Source organism: Lipotes vexillifer, unplaced genomic scaffold (genome assembly GCF_000442215.2).
Source record: "Lipotes vexillifer unplaced genomic scaffold, Lipotes_vexillifer_v1.1 scaffold283, whole genome shotgun sequence".
Classification (NCBI taxonomy): domain Eukaryota; kingdom Metazoa; phylum Chordata; class Mammalia; order Artiodactyla; family Lipotidae; genus Lipotes; species Lipotes vexillifer.
Window position 1 is genome coordinate 730,707 of NW_006789004.1, and position 20,553 is coordinate 751,259.

Here is a 20,553-nt window from a genome sequence, read left to right on the forward strand (position 1 = left end):
AACAGGGCAAATGTAATAAAGGTATGTACATGACACCACTTGACTATGAAGGCTGGGACATCTGACTGCCTAAGAGGGTGGGAAGGCTCAGGAAAAGTTCAAGGAGGTGGTGAGGTTTAAGCTGAGTCTTAAAGGATGAACAGGAGCTTAGACAAGATGGTGAAATAAACTTCACACAAAGGGAAGAACATGAGCTTATATTGAGGTATGAAAGAGCATGGTTTTGGGGGGAGGTGCAGTAGTTTAGTAGAGAGGAAAGTAGAAAGCCTGGTTGGAGTGGGCAGTTAGGGACAGGGGACAGGTGGGAGGAGTGTCTAGAGCAGTAGGCAAGAGCTTATATGATACACTAACGTCTTTGCCTTATATGTACATAATGAAGTATAAACTTAAAAAATGTATGCCAGGGAGTTACTTGAGCTACTATGCCTTTAAAAAGAAATTATTCTGTGCCAATATGAAGGACGTCTTAGAATCCCTAGAAACAGAGCCTGAGATGGGGATTCTTGTATAAGTGATTTATTGAAGAGGGGCTCTCGGGGAAAATACTTTAAGGCAGTGAGGGAAGTGGGATGGGGCAGGGGAAGAAGCTGGTCAAAAATGTGGTTTCAGGAAGAATCTGGACTCAGCTTGATCTCATGGGGACCTCTGGAGCATGAACTGCACCTCAGACGTTGTCCTGCCACCTCCAAGGGGAGGATGGCATCCCAGGCATCTCCAGATAAAGATGGCTCCATCAGCTGTTGATACTCTTTTAGAAAAGGGCATGAGTGTGAGTTGCTACCAGTCCAAACCTACAGCATCTGGGGGATGAGTGTATCAGTCTTAGGGGACCTGAGTGGAGTTCCAAAAGCAATGGCCAAATGGGATGGATCAGAGGATCATCCTGCTGGAAGTGGAGGAAAAATTGGGAGTTTTCAGGAAAAGTGTGAGATGTAACAGAGAGAGAAAGGAGTGGACTTAAGAGATATCCTTGAGGTAGAACTGATGGAATTTGGTGACCAATTAATATGACGGTAGTTGAAGAGAACAGGTTCCAAGGGCCATCTTAGTTTGGAGCTTAGGTGACTGGGGTGCCTGTGGTCTGGGTACTAATCTCTCATTTAGTGGTCCAGGTGAGGGGTAGATTTGAGAGTAATGATGTTGAGTTTGGATTTGCTCTAATCGAATTAGGGTTGCTTGCCAAATATCCAGGGAGTAATGATTAGTGGACAAGTGGAAATCCATTGCTGTAGCTCAGGACAGGGAACCGAGCTAGAGATTTTTAGACATCATCAGGGTGAGTTTGGCAATCCAAGCTGAGGGGTAGATGAGATTGCCAAAGGAGAGAAAGACAAAACAGATAATGTCATAGGAAGCTCTGCAGTGCTTTGGACCCAACCTGCTCATTCTAGTCCTGAGCCCAGTTTCATCGACAAAGAATTAATGGACTGAAAATGACAATGATTGTTCTTGAAATTTTGATTTGAAAGTTCCTTGGATAGTGAGAGATATCAGTAGACCATTGTTTTCCTCTTTCTCCTCCCAGCCTGAGGTTTCAGCCAGGAGTCTGAGTGTCAGGCCCCTGACCTGAGACCTTATCTGTCCCTCCCTCTTAAGGCTGGTTGTGTGGGATTCCAAAAGATGTGTGCATGTTTCTTCTTGAACCTCCTTTCTCCACACATTTCTGGGTGGGTCTGAGAGGGGTGCACCCAAGCAGATCTTTATAAAGGGTGGATTTATACTTTTACCCACACAGCCTTACACACCTCAGCCTTGGAGATAACAGGGTAGGAGAAATTTCTTCTACTATCACCAGCTGTTGTAGTCTCCAACCTTATGGATTCCCAGAGTATTTTGGGGTGCCACCAGGCTGTCCTTGGTAAATCAAATAGGTAAGGCAAAAACAGTTGGGCCTCAAGTTTTTGATTTGCCAAGTAAATATAGAAATGGTGTTAGGATAAGGCTCTGTCAATTCTACACATTTGGGCAATGGAAAGACAGAGTTCCATTGACTCAAAACTTTTGCCTTCTTTTTTCTAGTGTACCAGACAGCCCTACTGATTGTCCAGCTGAGGAATGCTATTGCCTTTAACTTCTAATGGGTTAACTAATACTCCTAGAGGATGTGATGGAGAAACATACACTCTGGGTATGTTCAGTGTTATGCGGCTCCACCTCAGGCAGCTGACAGATGGTGATTTATACCATAAAATATTGACATATTCTGATGAAGTACCCTGTTATTGAGACATTTTGGCAGACCTAGTATTTCCATCTCTGTGTAACAGAAACATTTTCACTGACGTTTTTAAGTTATACTGCTCTATTGTGAAAAATGGCATTTTTCATTTCTATTGAGGTATAATTTACATAGAAGAAAATTTGTTAATTCTCTGTGTACAGTTTGGTGAATCTCCCTCACATCAAGACACAGAACAGCTCCATTACCCTAAAAAGTTATATCCTGCCTCTTTGCAGTCAGTTCTCTCCCCTGATCTCGTCTCAGGCAACCACTGATCTGCTTCTGTCACTATAATTTCACCTTTTCTAAAATTTAAAAATGGCAAATATAAGGGAAAAAAATGACTCTGTTAACTTAGGTGAAATATCAGCATGCCTAATCTTAAGAAAATCTGCAGATATACAGGATTTTATACTCATATGGATTATGTCTTTTAGAAAGTAAGCAAAGAGAGAATGGTGTATTCAATAGATGTGGCCTTTGGTCAGCAGGTTTGGAGCAGGTTCTTCCTATACTCCTGAAGTCAGGTGGAGAATTTTGTTTACTATCAGGATAATTCAGATAAAAAGCATCCAGGTCATTTTTGTTGCAGTGATTTTTTTTTTAATCTGGAGATTCTGGCTGATTAGCCTTCTTCACTTAGTGAAGGTTGTGTAATAACTTGTCTTATGGGGTCCTGGGATATAGAGAGGGTTATTATTAACCAAACACATACACTGGGGATGGAAATTCAGTTGGTTTCTAACTTCCATCTCTCGAGTTGGAATAGCTCTTAGGAATAGCTGCCTGGGTTGCATGGCATGGTGGCCACAGGATTCCTCTTCCTTCCTCAGTCACGTGCCCCCTCAGCACACAGTTGACTGGAATCATCTCTCATCTTATTCCCACCATTCCTGGGTCTCCTGTTCTCCAGGGTGTGAATGGCAGGATGGGTGGGAAGAAGGAAAGGGTAATGAGAAGGTGGCTCTCTTGCCACTCCTCCACTGCTGGGGCTGGTTGTTTTGGGGTTTAGCCCTTCTCCTTGAAGGTTCCTCCACATCAGGTCCCACTGGGTTTTCACTCCATTGCCTCCACCTGAACCCCAGGCTGAACTTCTGTGATGATGAAATACCCAGGCAAGTTTAGATCTTGACAATCCCCCAACCTTTTGATTGTATCTCTGTCTGGACCTATCTGGATCAGAGAGATATGTTTGTGTGGACTTGGCTGGGAAGGGTAGGGAGGAGCAAAAGAAATGGATTTACTTATGTATTTTGAGCTAGGTTTGGCTCTGTGCTTTAATGTGATATCTCTTATTACATAACTGATATTTATTGAACAGCAAGTATTGCACTGGGCTTCATTGCCCTTTTATGGATGAGGAAGCTGAGGCTCAGAAAAGTTGACTTACCTGAAGTCTCACAGCTGGTAAATGATGTCTGTTTTCTATCTCTTTTAGGGGAGAGGCCCTGTTTGGAATTTGTAGGTGGTAACAATGGAAAAGGCCACTCTTTGGAGTCCAAAGAATTACAGAAAGAGCGTGAACAGGCTGTTTGCCTGGGAGTTGGTGTGAGCCCTTGGGGCTGCAGCATGCAGAGGCAGCCATATGACCTCCACCCTTTGCCCTCTGGAGAGCCCTCACATCTCAGGTTTCCTCTCATTCCCTATCCCAGAAACCATTGTTTTGGAGCTGGGGAAGGTGGGATTTTGGTCCCACTACCTGGAAGGTGGAGGAGGGAACCCCCGTCTCACTGCTTTGGAGGGCACCATGTTCCCAGAGATACAGTGGAACCCCAGCTCCATTCTCCCGTGGCATCACGGAGAAGTGCGGTTATTACTAGGCTCCACAGAATGAAGTGTCCGACTTATGCTCAGTTGTTTCACACCATCTGAGGTGTTGGTTGTTGGTTAACACCCACTGATTCTGTTTGCTAGAAATGCAGCCTGGATCATCTGAACACTGAAACATTTCTTACCTTTGTTCCCTTCAATGGTAAAGCTAGGGCAACCCTCTCTACATGGGGTTGGTGTAGAAAGCGTTTCTGTCTAACCTGGATATATGATCATTTCCTGAGTTCATTAAGCACATTTGATTGCACAGCAAGTTCTCACCTGTGAGTTGGTGTTGCATTAGGCTGGGACTTCTAACAGGGTGTGATCTATGATGTAAGCTAGGCAGGCAGGAAAGCCCTTTGTCATGCCTTCACTCCTTCCTCTGAAGTATGTTGGAGCTCAGGGGTTGGGAGAAGGGAAGGCAGCCTGCAGAGATACAATAGTTAGCCCTGCTCTCACTTCTTCCCATCACTTGGAATTTAGGATAATGAAAGGGTGGGCACCTGAGCAGTAGGCTGTATATCATGATTTCTAAGTGCTGGGGCAATAGTGTTGTCTGGCTCTTATGCATTTCCATATATTGGTTTCTCTTGCCTTGTGGTTTAGAAAAAATACATCACCACACTTGTGGTGGCTTCAGTGGCATTCTATGAGGGCAGGCACTCTCTTCCAAGAGGCTTTTGCTCTCTTTCATGGTCTGGTGCCTGTGCTGGTGCTAGGAAATTTGGGACCTCCATTCAGGTGAGTAAGCAAGGTGCCTGGGGTGCAAGCTTTAAGGCAGTGCTCACTGTAAGGGACATGCATGTACAGAGTCGGCACTTGTATGACCCAAGAATTTGTAAATCCAAGGAATGATTCTCAGAAAAGACACACATTTCATTAGGACAGGGAGAGAGAAGCTTTGAGAAAGCAGACCTGTTTCTGTTGTCGTTGGCATGGAAAATAAACTGTAATCAGCTGTCTCTGGTCCGATTTGAACATTTTAGTTTTCCTGAGGGACATGTCAGCAGGTACAGCCCACATGCCAGGGACTAGGGAGATAGCAGCAACGATGCTAATTTGAAAATACTTCTGTGGCACTTAGCAGGGTGTGATTTTAATTCATTTTTTGTCCCTTGATAATCATAAAGTGCTTTCAGCCTGTGAATATCCATTTTTGACCAGCATGCTCATACTTCATCTGGGGACCACACTTAATGGCTGTGGTGGTGATGGTGTTCATAGGGGAATTGTGTAAGGTACAGATATTTGCTTTCTGGAGAGAAACATGCCACTGATACTAAATCACATGGCTATTCTGTACAAAGAACGGTAGATATGAATACTTGCCTGTATGCAAGTATTGTTTTTACACACATGCACACACAGAGCCAATATTTGCATAGTGCTTTGGGTTTATCCAGGTTTTATTATCATCATCTTATTTAATTCTTGAGATAATTCTATGAAATTTACTGGAGCCATTTAGAAAAATCATAATCCATGCTGGATTGTTTGAATTCTACTTTTGTCACTTAACTAGCTGTGTGACCCTGGATGAGTTACTTAATCTCGGCGCCTCAGTTTCCCCAACTGTAAAATGAGGGTAATCACGCCTACCTTATAGGGCTGTTTAGAGGATTAAATGAGCAATACATATACAGTGCCTGGCACAGTACCTGGTTTGTGGTGGGAACTCAGTAGCTGCTGGTTCTTTCCTGTCTGTGTCCCAGATTGGGGTCAGTGCTCTTTTCACTATAGCCTAGTTGTCTCTGTCTTGACAATCACTCTCTGAGTTTTGAGCGGCTGATTACATAAATTATTCTCCCACAAGCCTAAGTGTGGTAGATCCCTCTTAGCGAGAAATCTGCTTGGTTTGCAAGTGACCCAGGGTAAAACGGTATTATCTGAGATTTTTAGATTGAGGTCTAGAGGGCTTGGCAGGAAATGTGGGCCGGGCCAGGCCAGGGCACTCCCGCAAATTCTACCCTTGGCCAGTCTCCCACCCTTTCACTAGCTGGTGCCTGCATTAGGCTTACTCAAGGAGGGGCCAATTGGTTGCCTCCTGCAGCTGTGTTATGATTCCTGGTGGCTTCTCTTTCTGAGTGGACAATCTTTATTTTTCTTTTCTTTTTTCCCATCTCTTCATCTCCATCCTCCCTGCTCTTTACCTGGTACCAGGGACATTCCAACTGCTTCCCAAGAGTACTGACTTTCTCCTGGCAGCCCTCTACCCATCAGGACTTGTGAGCATGAGGAACTCGTTCTGTATTCCTCTTGTCATTGCCTCACTCAGGGCTAGGAGATGCTGTCTGATTTGCCAAGTCCAGAGAAGACACTGGAGATTCTATTCTTTAACCCAGAAGGGTGTCAAACAGTGGAAATCCTCAGCACCATCTCAGGTTATTAGGGGCTTATTGTTTAGATGGAAAAAACTTTCCACACCCCTCAAGCAGACCCAATCCTGGCTCTGGGATGAGTAGACTTGAAGTCAGGGGATCAGAGTGTCTGTCCTGGCTCTGTCATTCACTAGCTTGGAGTAGCCATTTAACCTGAGTCTCAGTTTTCCTTATATGTTAAATGGGAAGGAAACTAATGACCCAACAGGATTTTTATTCTACATGAATAAAGAAAGCAGGTAGATGAAAAGGCTTTCACACTGAAGAAAAAGGCATTAATATTATGGGCCATTGCAAGCTCCCTCAATTGTCTTCATGCCTAGGGTGTGGGTTTTGGTCAGACTACTCTGGCCCACATCTCTTGGATGCCAACATTCTTTCCTCCCTGCAGCAGTTCTGAGGGGGAATCATAGGATCGCCTATGTTCAGAGGGGATGTGAAAATCTGACCACAGACGTGTGTGTGCTCCTTACCTCTGCTAGTTGTCCTCTCAGTTGAGGCTTATGCAGGGAACGGCCATGGGAGCCCACCCTGGGGATTTGAACATGGCTTTGTCTTGGGCTTGCAGGGACTCTGCCGGGGGGTCCTCAGGATGTGGGGCTGGAAATGCAAGGAGAGCCCTCATGCATCACAAGTTTAGAGAGACATTAAGGGACAGTGACAACATCACTACAAGTCCAGATTCAGTGTCTCTCATTCTTGAAGCCCACCAGCCACCACTGGGGAACAGGCAGAGCCTGTTAAGGTCCTTATTAATGAATTTGTTCAGTGACGAAAGAGCTGCAGGTCACGCTCTTCAAAGTATACTGTTTCAAATTGGTAAAAGCCTAGCTGTTACAGGCAGAGAATCCGCAAGATCTCTTTTCTCTTCCATAACATCACCTCACACTTTCCTTCTCCTCTCCACTCACTCCATCTTCCTCCAAACTCCCTTTTATCTCTAATGATCTCAGCGGCTCATGACACTTCTGGGGAGAACATAGGAAGTAGGTCCCCTGCTGCCAAATCCAACCTCTGAGTCATTTATTACTTCAGAAGATACCATGCTTTTAAAGCACTAAGGCTCATGTTTCCCCTTTTACTTAAGGAACAAATTCCATCATAGTCAAGGCACACAATTAGGTGTATGGGAGCAGAGCAAACACCCAATAAGACCAACCCTCATTTAGTGGGAGTTCTGACAGATGCCAGCGATTACTTCTTGAAGTAGCAGCCAGGCAGCATTGGATTTGTATCTCCCTTCCTCCCTCCCTCCTTCCTTCCTTTCCTCCCTTCCTTCCTCCCTCCCTCCCTTCCTCCTTTTCTCTCTTTCTTTTTTCCCCCTCTACACCCGCACCCCTACCCCTTCCAGCTACCAGACATTTCTCCTAAGCATTGGAGACCGAAAATTCTGGAAAAATGTAAAGAGCAAGAGGGAATATCTTTTTTGCCCCTGTAAGCATAAAATGACTTAAACAAGGGTTGCTTTAAAAGGTAAAATAATAAGAAAATGCAAGGTCATTCATTCTAATTAGCCTTTAGATAGCACTCAATTAAAACTACTAGAATATTTTGGGGCAATCACACTTTTCCTTCATAGTATTAAGTACATCTTCAAAATAGAGCAGTTATTAGTCAGTCTTTTTTCATTTATTCCTCAAGAATGTGAGAATTATTTTTACCATTGCGACAGAGTTCACTAGCATGGCCAAAACTGCAAAGAAATTGCTGGTGTACTCCCCCTGGGGGCTGTTTCCAGACCCCACCTTGACCTCTTTGAGATTTCTATGGATGCTCTGTGCTCTTAATGACTGGTCATCCAGGGATAGGTCAATCAAGTCTCATGCTGTCACGGAGGTAAAAGGACCAGCTGGGAAGCTGTTTGTATCATTTTACAGAGAAAAGTGTTAAAGATGGCAAAGTATGAGGGCTTTGTAAAGATAGCTTGGGGGAATATTAGGGCCCATACGTATCTGACCTGGCTTATGCTTTGAGACTTCACTATATTACCATCCCTTCTCTCATGACAAAGTCCTGTTCCACTAAACACCCCGTTTAAATCAATTATTGTGGACCTTGTATTTTTCATCCACTCTTGCTCTTTGTGTCACCCTATTCCTGCATTTATGCAGCTCCTGAACTTTTCTTAGCTCTCTTCTGCATTTCTAGGACCAGCCGATGGATGGGACTTCCCTGGTTTTGACCTTTGCCTTGTTTTCGGTTGGCCTCATGCTGGTGGTCCTGGTCACAAGTGGCCCAAGACTCTCCTAGCATTGGTCCAGCCTCCCCTGGTATTCCTGATGGGCAGGCCAAAGAGTGGTGCTTTTAGTGTTGACTATTGTGCTTTTTTTAATGTAGTGATTAGAAATCTGCTCATAGGAATCTCCACAAGGGATTTCATTGGTGAAACGTATCAGGCCAGGTGACTGTTCTTCCATATTCCAGACTACGTTCCACTCCTGTGGTGTTTACGTTGTATAGGCCCATGCAATTTAGGGTTTTGTTTTTAGCTCTTCCAGCATCATTTTGCCTGGCAACAGCTAGTAGGTCAGCTCTAACTACAAAGACCTCAGACTCAACCAAAATCATAATCTCCCCAAATGTTGTACTTTCCTCCTATGGTTTTTGCAAAAGGGCCTCAATTAATGAGTGAGGTGTTTGTGAAACCAAATTCTCTCATTGCAGACGTGACAAGCCATAATTCGTAATAAGAGAGCTACCTTTCCCCACTTGTCTCGGCCTGGAGTGAAGGCTCTGCTGTGATTTATTACTTTGCTGCAAAACCTTTGATAAGTGGCCACCAAATGGTTCCTCATTACTCAAAACTCTTCCAATTCCTTAAACTAAAGTCCTCCCCAAACCTCATACAAGCTGCTTGTGTTCTGGGGGAAATGAATCAGGGACCTTCTTGCTAAACTATTTGGCATAAAAAAATATCATAAATGAGAGAGGAGAAAATCTTGTTTGCTAAAGGGCTGCTGGGTGAACTGCCTCTTGGCCTTTTGATAGCATCTTTGAAATGGAAATGGCCAGCTGCCTGACCTTCTGTTCAGTGACCCTTTTTGTACAAAGTCAAATTGCAGCCGCCTCACAGCAGCAATTCACCTATGGACACAAACAGGATTTCCATTTTTTTTCTAACCTTTTTTTCCTGGTGCATTTATTACCGTGAACATTTTTTTACTATACACGTAAAGGACATCATGGTTAAAAAAAGGAGTCCTTTGCATCAAAAGGATTGTAACTCATAATGATTTCAAAATACTAGGGAAGTGTCTATCTTTAATTCTGCTCTCTATCTGAGCCTTTAAGTGTATTGTAATGTGAAAAAGCCAGTGAAAAGACTATATTTTGGAACAGTTTGGGGTTGTTAATGTTCCTACTCTTTTCTTGCATTTGAAGGGAAAAAATAGTCTTGATCTTATTAAAAAGGGAAATTCACCTCACCGTGAACAAAAGGAGAAAAGGCAAGGCAAGTTCTGTTTATGTGATTATGGTGAATGTAAGAAAATAAATACCTCTATGTGCTTTCTGTGAAGCAGTGCTGAATTGGAATTAGGAGTCTGCCTTAAAAAGGAACCAGGCTGCACTGTCACTTCAGACTATATTAAAGTCTGTGGCTCAAGATGGAAAGAAAGAGGGAGCCCTTTGAACACCCCCCTTACCCCCCAGTGCTTCCTCTCGCTTCTCCTCCTTAGTCCTTTTCAAGCCCTAACTGGGCAGTGTAGAACTTCTTACTTAAGGCTGTGCATCAGCACACTGTTGGGCTTGGAGAATGCTCAGGACCTGTACTCTAGGGCTGGTTGTCTGGGTGCTGCTCTGCCTCAGATGCCTCCACTAACAGGACCCCTCCAGGCTGCTGTTCTGCCTCCCACCCACTGGAGGTCTGTGGGTGGCTGTTCTCCATGGGATGGGTGGGCTGAGCCTCACTCAGTGGCAAACGGGAAAACTCTCTCTCCTGGGCTGGTCAAGGGAGCTGAAGAAGCTAGAGTAGGGGCTCAGAGAGTTTTGATGGTGATGGTGAGTTCTGATTCAACAAATATTTATCAGGCCCCCCACTGTGAGCCTGATCCATTAGCTAATTCCATCCCAGAATAATTGTGGGGGGTTGCATCCAGAAAGTGACAGGAGCAGATTCTGGGGACAGACAATCCTTGGTTTGGATTTTGGCTTGGCCACTTGCTAGCTATATGACTGTGAGCACATTATTTAGTGTCTTGAAGCCTCAGTGTATCACTGGTAAATTGAAGGCTAATACTTGTCTCATGGGGCTGTTGTGAAGATTAGATGAAATGATGTATGAGAAATTGCCAAGCCCAGAGCTTGGTCCATAGTAACCACTCAGCAAAAATTCCTTTCTTCTCCTCCTTCCCACTTAACAGGCAAGGAAATGAAGGAATTTGCCAGACTGGGATTTGAATCCAGGTTTTTTTTTCTTTTCACCCGCACAGATGCTCCCTGTCTACATGGACTCAAGCTACTCCCTGTGAAATTTTCATCAAGGCTTGGATTTCAAATAAATGTCTTCTGCTTTGTTACAGGCTGAAATTGAACAAATAATGATTACAGACACACAGACAAGGGGAAAAAGTGAGCATTATTGTGGAGACTATTTCTCTGTACCATATAGAGTTCACACCCTGTCAAAAAAATAAAATTTAAAAACCTCTCAAATAAACCACACTACAGAAAACTGAAAAATATTTCTTTTCCCCTACTAATCCTTAATCCTTTCACTTTAATACATCTTACCATTTACAAACAGCAATATTCCATTTGCATATCTAGTCTTACTGAAGGTAAACCTGATTTTACAAGTCATAATCACAGCATATGTGACAGTTTACATTCTTTCGTTAGTGTTATAAGCATTTTTCAGGCTGCTGTCTTGTCTTCATAATTTTAATTTTCATGATTATAATATGTCCCATCCATTTTATATCATCAAACTTACCCATGTAGGTCACAAATTTGTGTAGGTGATCCATGCATAGCAAGAAGGCTAAAAGCACTTGTATGGGTGAATACTCCAATCTGCCTTTAGTCACAATTTATATGATGGTAAATAAATAATCCACTGTCCCATGTAGAGGGTGAAAGGAACATGGAGACTGAAGTTTGTGCAAAACACAAATTATAATGGTAAGTTTACAGTTTGGAAAGCCCCTGTTAATCTTTTACTTTGTTTTTCTCTTGTATTCAGTTTCTTTTAGCTGACTCTAGGCAGAGTAGCAATAAAGACTCCTTGCTTACTGTGGTTCATCAGTATCTAGTGCCAGGAGTCCTGTTTTCATCCTGATAACCAGATATCAAAGGGCTCAAATACATTGGGCTGTCCCTAATAGAGATCTGAACTTTCAGAGGCCTCACTGAACTAATCTGTGACCCTCGTGAGTCAGGGCCATTGTTACTTGTGGAACACAATCTTTCTGATCCCACATAAGGAAGCATGTTCCTTGCAGAAAGCAGGTAGGAGTCACACCTTTTGTGTGCTCCTGCCCTGTGTTAAACTCAAATCCTTGGCTACCTGAGCTTCTATACCTCTGACTTTATGAGGGCAAATCATTTGATGAAAGTAAATTCTTGTATGGGTCTTTGGCAACTACCTTTAGAAAGCTGGAAAATGTTTAAAAATTTCCACCAGTATGATTGAATATTCAAAGCTTTGTATTTCACCTGTACAGTCAGGCGCTTTACCCATTTCTTGGACTGACTAAGGTCTGAGTTTATACCAACACTTCTCTTTGGCCCTGTGCCTGGCACTTAGTGGGTTCTCAGTGCATATTTATTGAATGAATGAGTGAAGTTAGTAGTCTGGACAGGGGTTAAGTTCATGGATTTGCTAATACCTCTTCCATGTACTTATTATTATAATTGTGGACTTAAAATATTTTGAAAAATCAGAAACGCTGAAAAGTTTTGGAAGTATGTGTATTTAGGTCCCTACCCTGCAACTAACTCCTTGGACAAGTCATTTCACTTGGAAGGACCTTAGTTTTCAAATCTGTAAAATGAGGTCAGCAGAGTGTTAGTCGGCAGGGCAAATATCCAGGTGCTCTTTCTCCGAGGCCAGTACCCTTTCTAAACAGCTGTGCATTTCAACACATCTCCACATGGTCATGCATCAGCATTGGATGATCTCTACATCTCCTTCTAGAGCTAACCTTCTACAATGCCAGGATTCAGTTACTCAGCATCCAGACTCTGGGCAAAAGCAGCAAAGACAAGCATGTTCAGTGTAGGCAGGCATTTGGGTAGATGTTAGTACTACGGTGGGTGTTGTATGTCCAGACTGGGCTGAGAGAATGAGTTGGCTCTCCTCTCAGTTATCTTGGGGAGGGAGACTTATCAGTGTTCATGCATTGACTAAATATGCCAGCAAGACTGATTTTGGACTCCATTATTTCATCTTTAATTTGAATCCTTATTGTGTATCCATCTGCCTATTTAACACTTTTACTTGGATCTGCAAGTCTTCTCCCACAAAAACACAAAACAAAACCCCCCAAATATCAGGTCTTCTTTGATTTTTCCTGTCTTAGTGAATGCCACAACTATCCACCTCGAAGACTAAGACAACACCCCAGACATTATCCTTGATGGCTCCCTAAATTCATCACCAATTCCTCCTCAATTTTTTAAAGCCTGTTTTAGATGTCTGACTTTTCTCTACTTCTCCCAGTCTCAAAAGCTGCCTCCCTAGTCTGAGTTAATACAACTTTCCCCTGAGCACTGCAGCTGCCTTCTAACTAGTCTTCTCATCTCAAACCTTGTCTCTCTCTGATATGTTTTCCCCATAAGAGACAGCAGAAATGTCTTCCAGATTAGCAATTGATCATGTTGTCCACCCTGCTTAATCCTCTGTATGGTCAACCACGGCATTTATAATTATCAAAATTCTTAAGATGTTCTAAAAGGCTTATATAGCCCAGCCCTTGCCTATTGACCCCTTGATCTCTGTTCTCCATCCTCGTGGACCTTCTCTCATGCAGCACCGTCCTCTCCTGTGGGAGACTGCTCTCATCCTCCCTTACATCTTAGCCCACGCATTCCCTCTTTAGGGAAGCTTTGCCTGACTCCTCCCAATCCAAATATGTCCCCTCATCCCCAGATCTCAAAGGAAAATGGGCTTTTCTTCTGAAGAACATATGAAGAAACTGAGGCTTAGAGAGATTTGGTTTATGTGTCCAAAGTTAAACAGCTAATAAGCAGTGAAACTGGGACCCAGGGTCGCAAGACCAGTAATGACAGAACCAGGATTCAGAACTGTGTTCGATTCTAAGTGCTCTACTGCTGACTACCGTGCCAAAGATGAGAAACAGGTTTCATGTTACATGGTAATTTTGACTTACAGTGCTGCCTGCAGTGCTGTGGTGAAAAGGTTGCATCCTTTGCAATGGAGAAGTCTACCATGATTGATTAATGGTGCCTGCCATGGGTGAAGGATTGGAGAGAGAAGGTCCACAAGACAGTCATTTGCCCCATGCAAATACTATAATGCACATTTTTTTTTTTTGCGGTACACGGGCCTCTCACTGTTGTGGCCTCTCCCGTTGCGGACAGGCTCTGGATGCGCAGGCTCAGCAGCCATGGCTCACGGGCCCAGCCGCTCCGCGGCATGTGGGATCTTCCCGGACTGGGGCCTGAACCCGTGTCCCCTGCATCGGCAGGCGGACTCTCAACCACCGTGCCACCAGGGAAGCCCTATAATGCACATTTTAATACTGCTCATTTTATTAAGAAGATCAACAACAGAACCTCCTTAAAGGTCAGAAGAATCAGGAGAAGAACCCATGTCCCCTTAAGAAGGGGCAGAGAGCCTTAGACCACTGGACTTTTGAAGGGTCCTAATCAAGCATTTGTGAAAATCCCTCTCTTTACAAACTCCTTTATCCTCTCTGCTGTCAAGAGGGCTTTGACTGGCATGCACTACGCTCTTGTAGCAGGAGACCAGGACTGTTACATGCAGGAGACAGCACACACTACTAAGATGTCTTTTAACATAGGGTGTTGGAAAACTCAACTTACTTTTCACAGCGGAAGTCCAGGAAGGTGAGGGTGGAGGATAATGTGGGATGAGGCTTCTTCTCCCACATTTCAGGATTAGGTACCCAGCTTCTAGCCACTTTGTCCTCAATCCACCTGGCTGGCATCTCTTTGAAGATCTGGGACTTGTCTTACACATCTCTGTAGCTGCCCTGTAGTACCTAACGCAGGGCTTAGCCCCCAGCATTCTGTGATCATTGGATCCATTTTACTTGAGGAAAGTCCCAACTTTCCCAAGGCAAAAGGCAGTGCCTATTCTCCACCTAATGAGTTCTTTTTCTTGCCCTTGTCTGCTGCCCATAGTCTGGTACTGGGTATTCATGCTGAAGGTTTAGGCAACTTTGTTGCTGCTGTAAGAAAGAGCTTTTTTTTTCCTCTTGGGCAGGAAGCTGCACCAAGGGTGTATAGGCACACTCAAGTTACACTAGCTCTGAGAAGGCACATGTAAGTGGATCTGTGCCCCCTCCCATGGTCCTTGCCCCCTTATACCCACAAGAAAGGGACAGAGTCTGTAACATTTCAGTATTGTGGTTCAAGATTCTGGGTTCCTGGTTCAGGATTCTAGCTGGTGAGGATCTGGGTTCTTGTCTGTCTCTTTTAAATGCCTCTGCTTCCACACTGGTTTTCAACTTCTAGTCACTATCTTGTTATTGTACTCTAAGTGTTGGTGTGCTCCTGGGCACAGAGTTCAGTTCACTTCTCTTCGCTTTGCTGTCTACTCTCACTGGTCACCTCATCTAGTCCCATGGCTTTTGATGTCATGTATAAGCTGGTGATTCCCAATTTTATATCTCTAGGCCTGAGAGTGCCTCTGAATCTTAGATATTTACATTTAACTGCTGCTCAACGTTACCATCCAGGTGTCCAACACATCATTTCAGACTTAAAATACCCAGAGCAGAGACTTGATTTCACTCCAGATCTGCTTCCTTTCATTCTCAGCATCATCAGATCAAAGATATTTTTCTTCTTCACATTTCACATCCAGTTCATCAACAAGTCTGTTTGTTCTACCTTCAAAACATACTCCAGTTCTGACTGTCTTACTTCCTCCCCCACTGCCATCTTAGTCCTGGCTTTCCTTTATCTCTTATCTAGACTAGTAGTAGCTTCTTCACTGATTTCTCTACTTCTGCATTCATTGGGCTTTGTTTTATTTTCTATACAGCTGCCATAATAATCTTTTTTTTTTAATAGACTTTGGTTTTTCAATCACTTTTAAGCTCACAGCAGAACTGGGTGGAAGTTACCAGAGGTTTTCCATACACCTCTTGCCCACATATGCATAACCTCTCTATCATCAACATCCCTCACTGAGTGGTACATTTGTTACAACTGATGAACCTACACTGACACATCATTATCACCCAAAGTCCATAGTCTGCACTAGAGTTTATTCTTGGTGTTGTGCATTCTGTAGGTTTGGACAAATGTATAAGGACATATCTACCATTATAGTATCATACACAGTATAGTTTCACTGTCCTAAAAATTCTCTGTGCTGTGTCTATTCATCCCTCTCTCTCTCTAACCACTGGCAACCACCAATTTTTCTTTTTTTGAGAGTTCCAAAGTATAGTGGCCTTTCTTTTTTTTTTTTAACTTTTTGTCTTATATTGGAGTATAGTTGATTAATAATGTTGTGTCAGTTTCAGTTGTGCAACAAAGTGATTCAGTTACACATATACATGGATCTATTCTTTTTCAAATTCTTTTCCCAGTTAGGTTGTTACATAATATTGAGCAGAGTTCCCTGTGCTATTCAGGAGGTCCTTGTTGGTTATCCTTTTTAAAAATAGCAGTGCGTACATGTCAATCTCAAACTCCCTAATTATCCCCATCCCCCACTGTTCTTCCTGGTGACCATAAGTTCGTTCTCTAAGTCTGTGAGTCTGTTTCTGTTTTGTAAATAAGATCATTTGTATCATTTTGTTTTTTAGATTCTGCATATAGGTGATATCATATGATATTTCTCTTTCTCTCTCTGACTTACTTCACTCAGTATGACAATCTCTAGTTCCATCCATGTTGCTTCAAATGCCATTATTTCATTCTTTTAAATGGCTGAGTAATATTCCATTGTATATATGTATCACATCTTTTTTTTGCATTCTTCTGTTGATGACATTTAAGTTGTTTCCATGTCTTGGCTGTTGTAAACAGCGCTGCAATGAACATTGGGGTGCGTTTATCCTTTCGGACCATGCTTTTCTCTGGATATGTGCCCAGGAGTGGGACTGCAGGATCATATGGTAGCTCTATTTTTAGTTTCTTAAGGAACCTCCATACTATATTCCATAGTGGCTGCACCAATTTACATTCCCACCAACAGTGTAGGAGGGTTCTCTTCTCTCCACACCCTCTCCAGCATTTATTGTTTGTGGATTTTTTGATGATAGCCATTCTGGCTGGTGTGAAGTGGTATCTTATTGTAGTTTTGATTTGCATTTCTCTAATAATTAGTGATGTTGAACATCTTTTCATGTGTCTCTTGGCCATATGTATGTCTTCTTTGGAGAAATATCTATTTAGGTCTTCTGCCCATGTTTTGATTGGGTTGTTTGCTTTGAGGTTATTAAGACGCATGAGCTGTTTGTAAATTTTGGAGACTAACCCCTTGTCAGTCGCATCATTTGAAAATACTTTCTCCCAATTTGTGGGCTGTCTTTTTGTTTTGTTTATGGTTTTTTCATTAGGTCCCATTTGTTTATTTTTGTTTTTATTTCCATTACTCTGGGAGATGGATCGAAAAAGATATTGCTGTGATTTATGTCAGAGTGTTCTGCCTATGTTTTCCTCTAGGAGTTTTATAGTGTCCAGTCTCACATTTAAGTCTTTAATCCATTTTGAGTTTCTATTTGTGTATGGTGTTAAAGAATGTCTAATTTCATTTTTTGACATGTAGCTGTCCTGTTTTCCCAGCACCATTTATTGAAGAGACTGTCTTTCCTCCATTGTATAGCCTTGCCTCCTTTGTTGTAGGTTAATTGACCATAGGTGCATGGGTTTATTTCTGGGCTTTCTGTCCTGTTCTGTTGATCTATATTTCTATTTTTGTGCCAGTACCATACTGTTTTGATGACTATAGCTTTGTAGTATAGTCCGAAGTCAGGGAACCTGATACCTCCAGCTCCGTTTTTCTTTCTCAAGATTGCTTTGGCTATTCAGGGTCTTTTGTGTCTCCATACAAATTTTAAGACTTTTTTTATTCTGGTTCTGAATCACTGATCTTTTTATTGTCTCCATAGTTTTGCCTTTTTAAGAACATCAGTATAGTTGGAACTATGCAGTATGTAGCTTTTTCAGATTGGCTTCTTTCACTTGGTAATATGCACTTAAGTTTCCTTCATATCTTTTCATGGTTCGATAGTAGCTCATTCATTTTTAGTGCTGAATAATATTCTGTTGTCTGGATGTACCACATTTTATTTATCCATTCACCTACTGAAGGACATCTTGGTTGCTACCAAGTTTTAGAAATGATGACTAAAGCTGCTGCAAACATTTGTGTGCAGGTGTTTGTATGGACATACATTTTCAACTCCTTTGGGTTAATAATACCAAGGAGCACAATTACTGGATCGTATGATAAGAGTATGTTTTGTTTTATAAGAAACCACCAAACTGTCTTCCAAAGTGGCTGTACCATTTTGCATCCCCATTAGCAATGAATGAGAGTTCCTTTTGTTCTACGCAGAATGATCTCTTAGAAAGGTAATAAAATCATGTCACTCCTATACTTAAGATTCTACAGATGGTTTCCTATCACACTTTGAGTGAAACCCAGAGTCTATCATAGCTTACATGGCTCTAACAACATGGCCCTTTTCTACTTGTTTAAGTTCTCTTACTCCTCATATGCCATGCTCCAAGGACCCCAGTCTTCTCTTAGTCCCCTAAGCACACTAAGTTCATTCTTGCCTCAGGACCTTTGTACTGGTTGCTTCCTTTCCCTGACATATTATCTAAAGTAACATGCCAACCCCACCACCTTTTTACTCCTTTTTTTCTTCATCACACTCACCTCTTCTTGAAATTTTAGCATATATTGATTTGCTTAGTTATTGTCTTTCTCTCCCATTATAGTGTAAACTCTATGAGGGTTGGGACTTTTGTCAATTTCCCCAGGGCCTAGAATAGTGCTGGCATGCCATATATGTTCAATAAATATTTATCAAATAAATAAGTGGATGGATGTTCAATCCACAGATAATTTTCTCTCTCTGCATGGTAATTTGCTTATTTGGACAATGAGAGGTTGAATTAGGTGACTTCTGAGGACCTGTATGGTTCTAAAAACACCAGGAGCATATGAGAAATGGCAATTTGATAGTAAGTAAAAGAAGACTAACTTCATTATGAGAATATCTTAATAATAATCCCCCATTTCCCCATTTGTAATTGCTTTTTCTTTATTATTTTGATCAAAATGTCTTTAAGATCCAATTGTGTATCTAGCGTGTGGGGGAGAAAAACTCTGAGATCTAAAACATTTTAAGTACTGTGCTGAAGTCATTCAGAGTTGAGGAAAGACAGCTGTGAATTTTACAAAAGAAAGAGGTCATGGTTTGGGCTATAAGGTGGGTAGATTTTTCTGTTTAAAATCTGAGAATAGGTAGGCAGCCTTTAATGATTCTTAAGAAGGGAGTGGCATGCTAAAAGTGTGCTATCTGGGAAACTATCTGTAGATTCTCTAATAGAATTGAACTTCATGACCAGATTTGGAACTAATTAGGGGTAGAGATGTGCCTTTTTGAATTTGTGTTGAAGCATAGTTTCAAGCATATTCTAGATGCTAGAAGATTATTCATTGGATGAAACTGGGGAGGAAGTTGAACCTTAAGGGTTAAGAGGTGGAAACCCAGCAAGGATTGCCTGTTGCATTGGCTTCTACACATTGTCTCGCTCTGAGGTGAGCAGCTCCAGTGTCTTCATTGGCTGGGGAGGAAACTGAAGGTGAGGTGAGTTCACATTTCAAATCCTGTAATCAAAGCTTGGACTTGAATCCAGAGCATCCTGCATTCGATGAGAGCTTGATTTAATAGTACTGGTCTTGTAGCCAACACACACATTCAACACATAGACATGCTTATATGCCAGCCCCTTTCCTGAGTTCATAATTACAACGTAATTCAGTCTGAAGTTTTCTCCCATAAGGAATTAGTATTCAATTCGGTAACCACCAGATTCCAAACAGTGAAAGCACACCATCAAGAGCTTGATTGAATGACCCACCTGGAATTGTTTATACTTCATTAACGCTTTTCATAAATCATGAGTTTGACAGGATACTGGCATGGACTTTCCAAATCTTATAATTATGTTTTGTTTTTCCCTTGCTTTGTCAGTTTCCTTTGACAAGGTGACAGCTTAGCAAATGTTACTAGAACTACCAGCTACTGCAGTGACCACTCCTGGTGTGAGCACCAACTGTATGCCTATCATTGCTATAGGGGTCTGGAGATTTGGGCTGTATGCAGTCCGGGCTCTGCCATGTATTAGCTGAATGACCTTGGCAGGTCTCTTCAGTCATTTACATTAAGAAAAAAAAGATAATATATGTGATGGTAACTATTTCATAAGGCTGCTTTGAGGATGACATGAGATAATGTGAGTAAAGAATTTGGTGCAGGGCTTCCCTGGTGGCGCAGTGGTTGGGAACCCGCCTGCCAATGCAGGGGACATGGGTTCTAGCCCTGGTCCGGGAAGATCCCACATGCCCCAGAGCAACTAAGCCCGTGCGCCACAACTACTGAAGCCTGCGCGCCTAGAGCCCATGCTCTGCAACGAGAGAAGCCACTGCAATGAGAAGCACGCAGGCCACAACTAGAGAAAGCCCACGAGCAGCAACAAAGACCCAACACAGCCAAAAATAAAATAAATAAATTAAAATAAATAAATAAATAAACCTCAAAGGAAAAAACAGTCTATAAAAAAAAAAAAGAATTTGGTGCAGTGTCTGACATGCAATAGGTGCTGAATAAATGCTAGTGATTATAGTTCTATTAGTAAGCCCCAAGAAGACTTGAGTATCCAGAGGCTAGAGGGATCTCAAGTGACCAACCCCTGAGTTGTAGAGTGACAGCTATCATCCTTATGTCTATAGGTGAGTTAGGG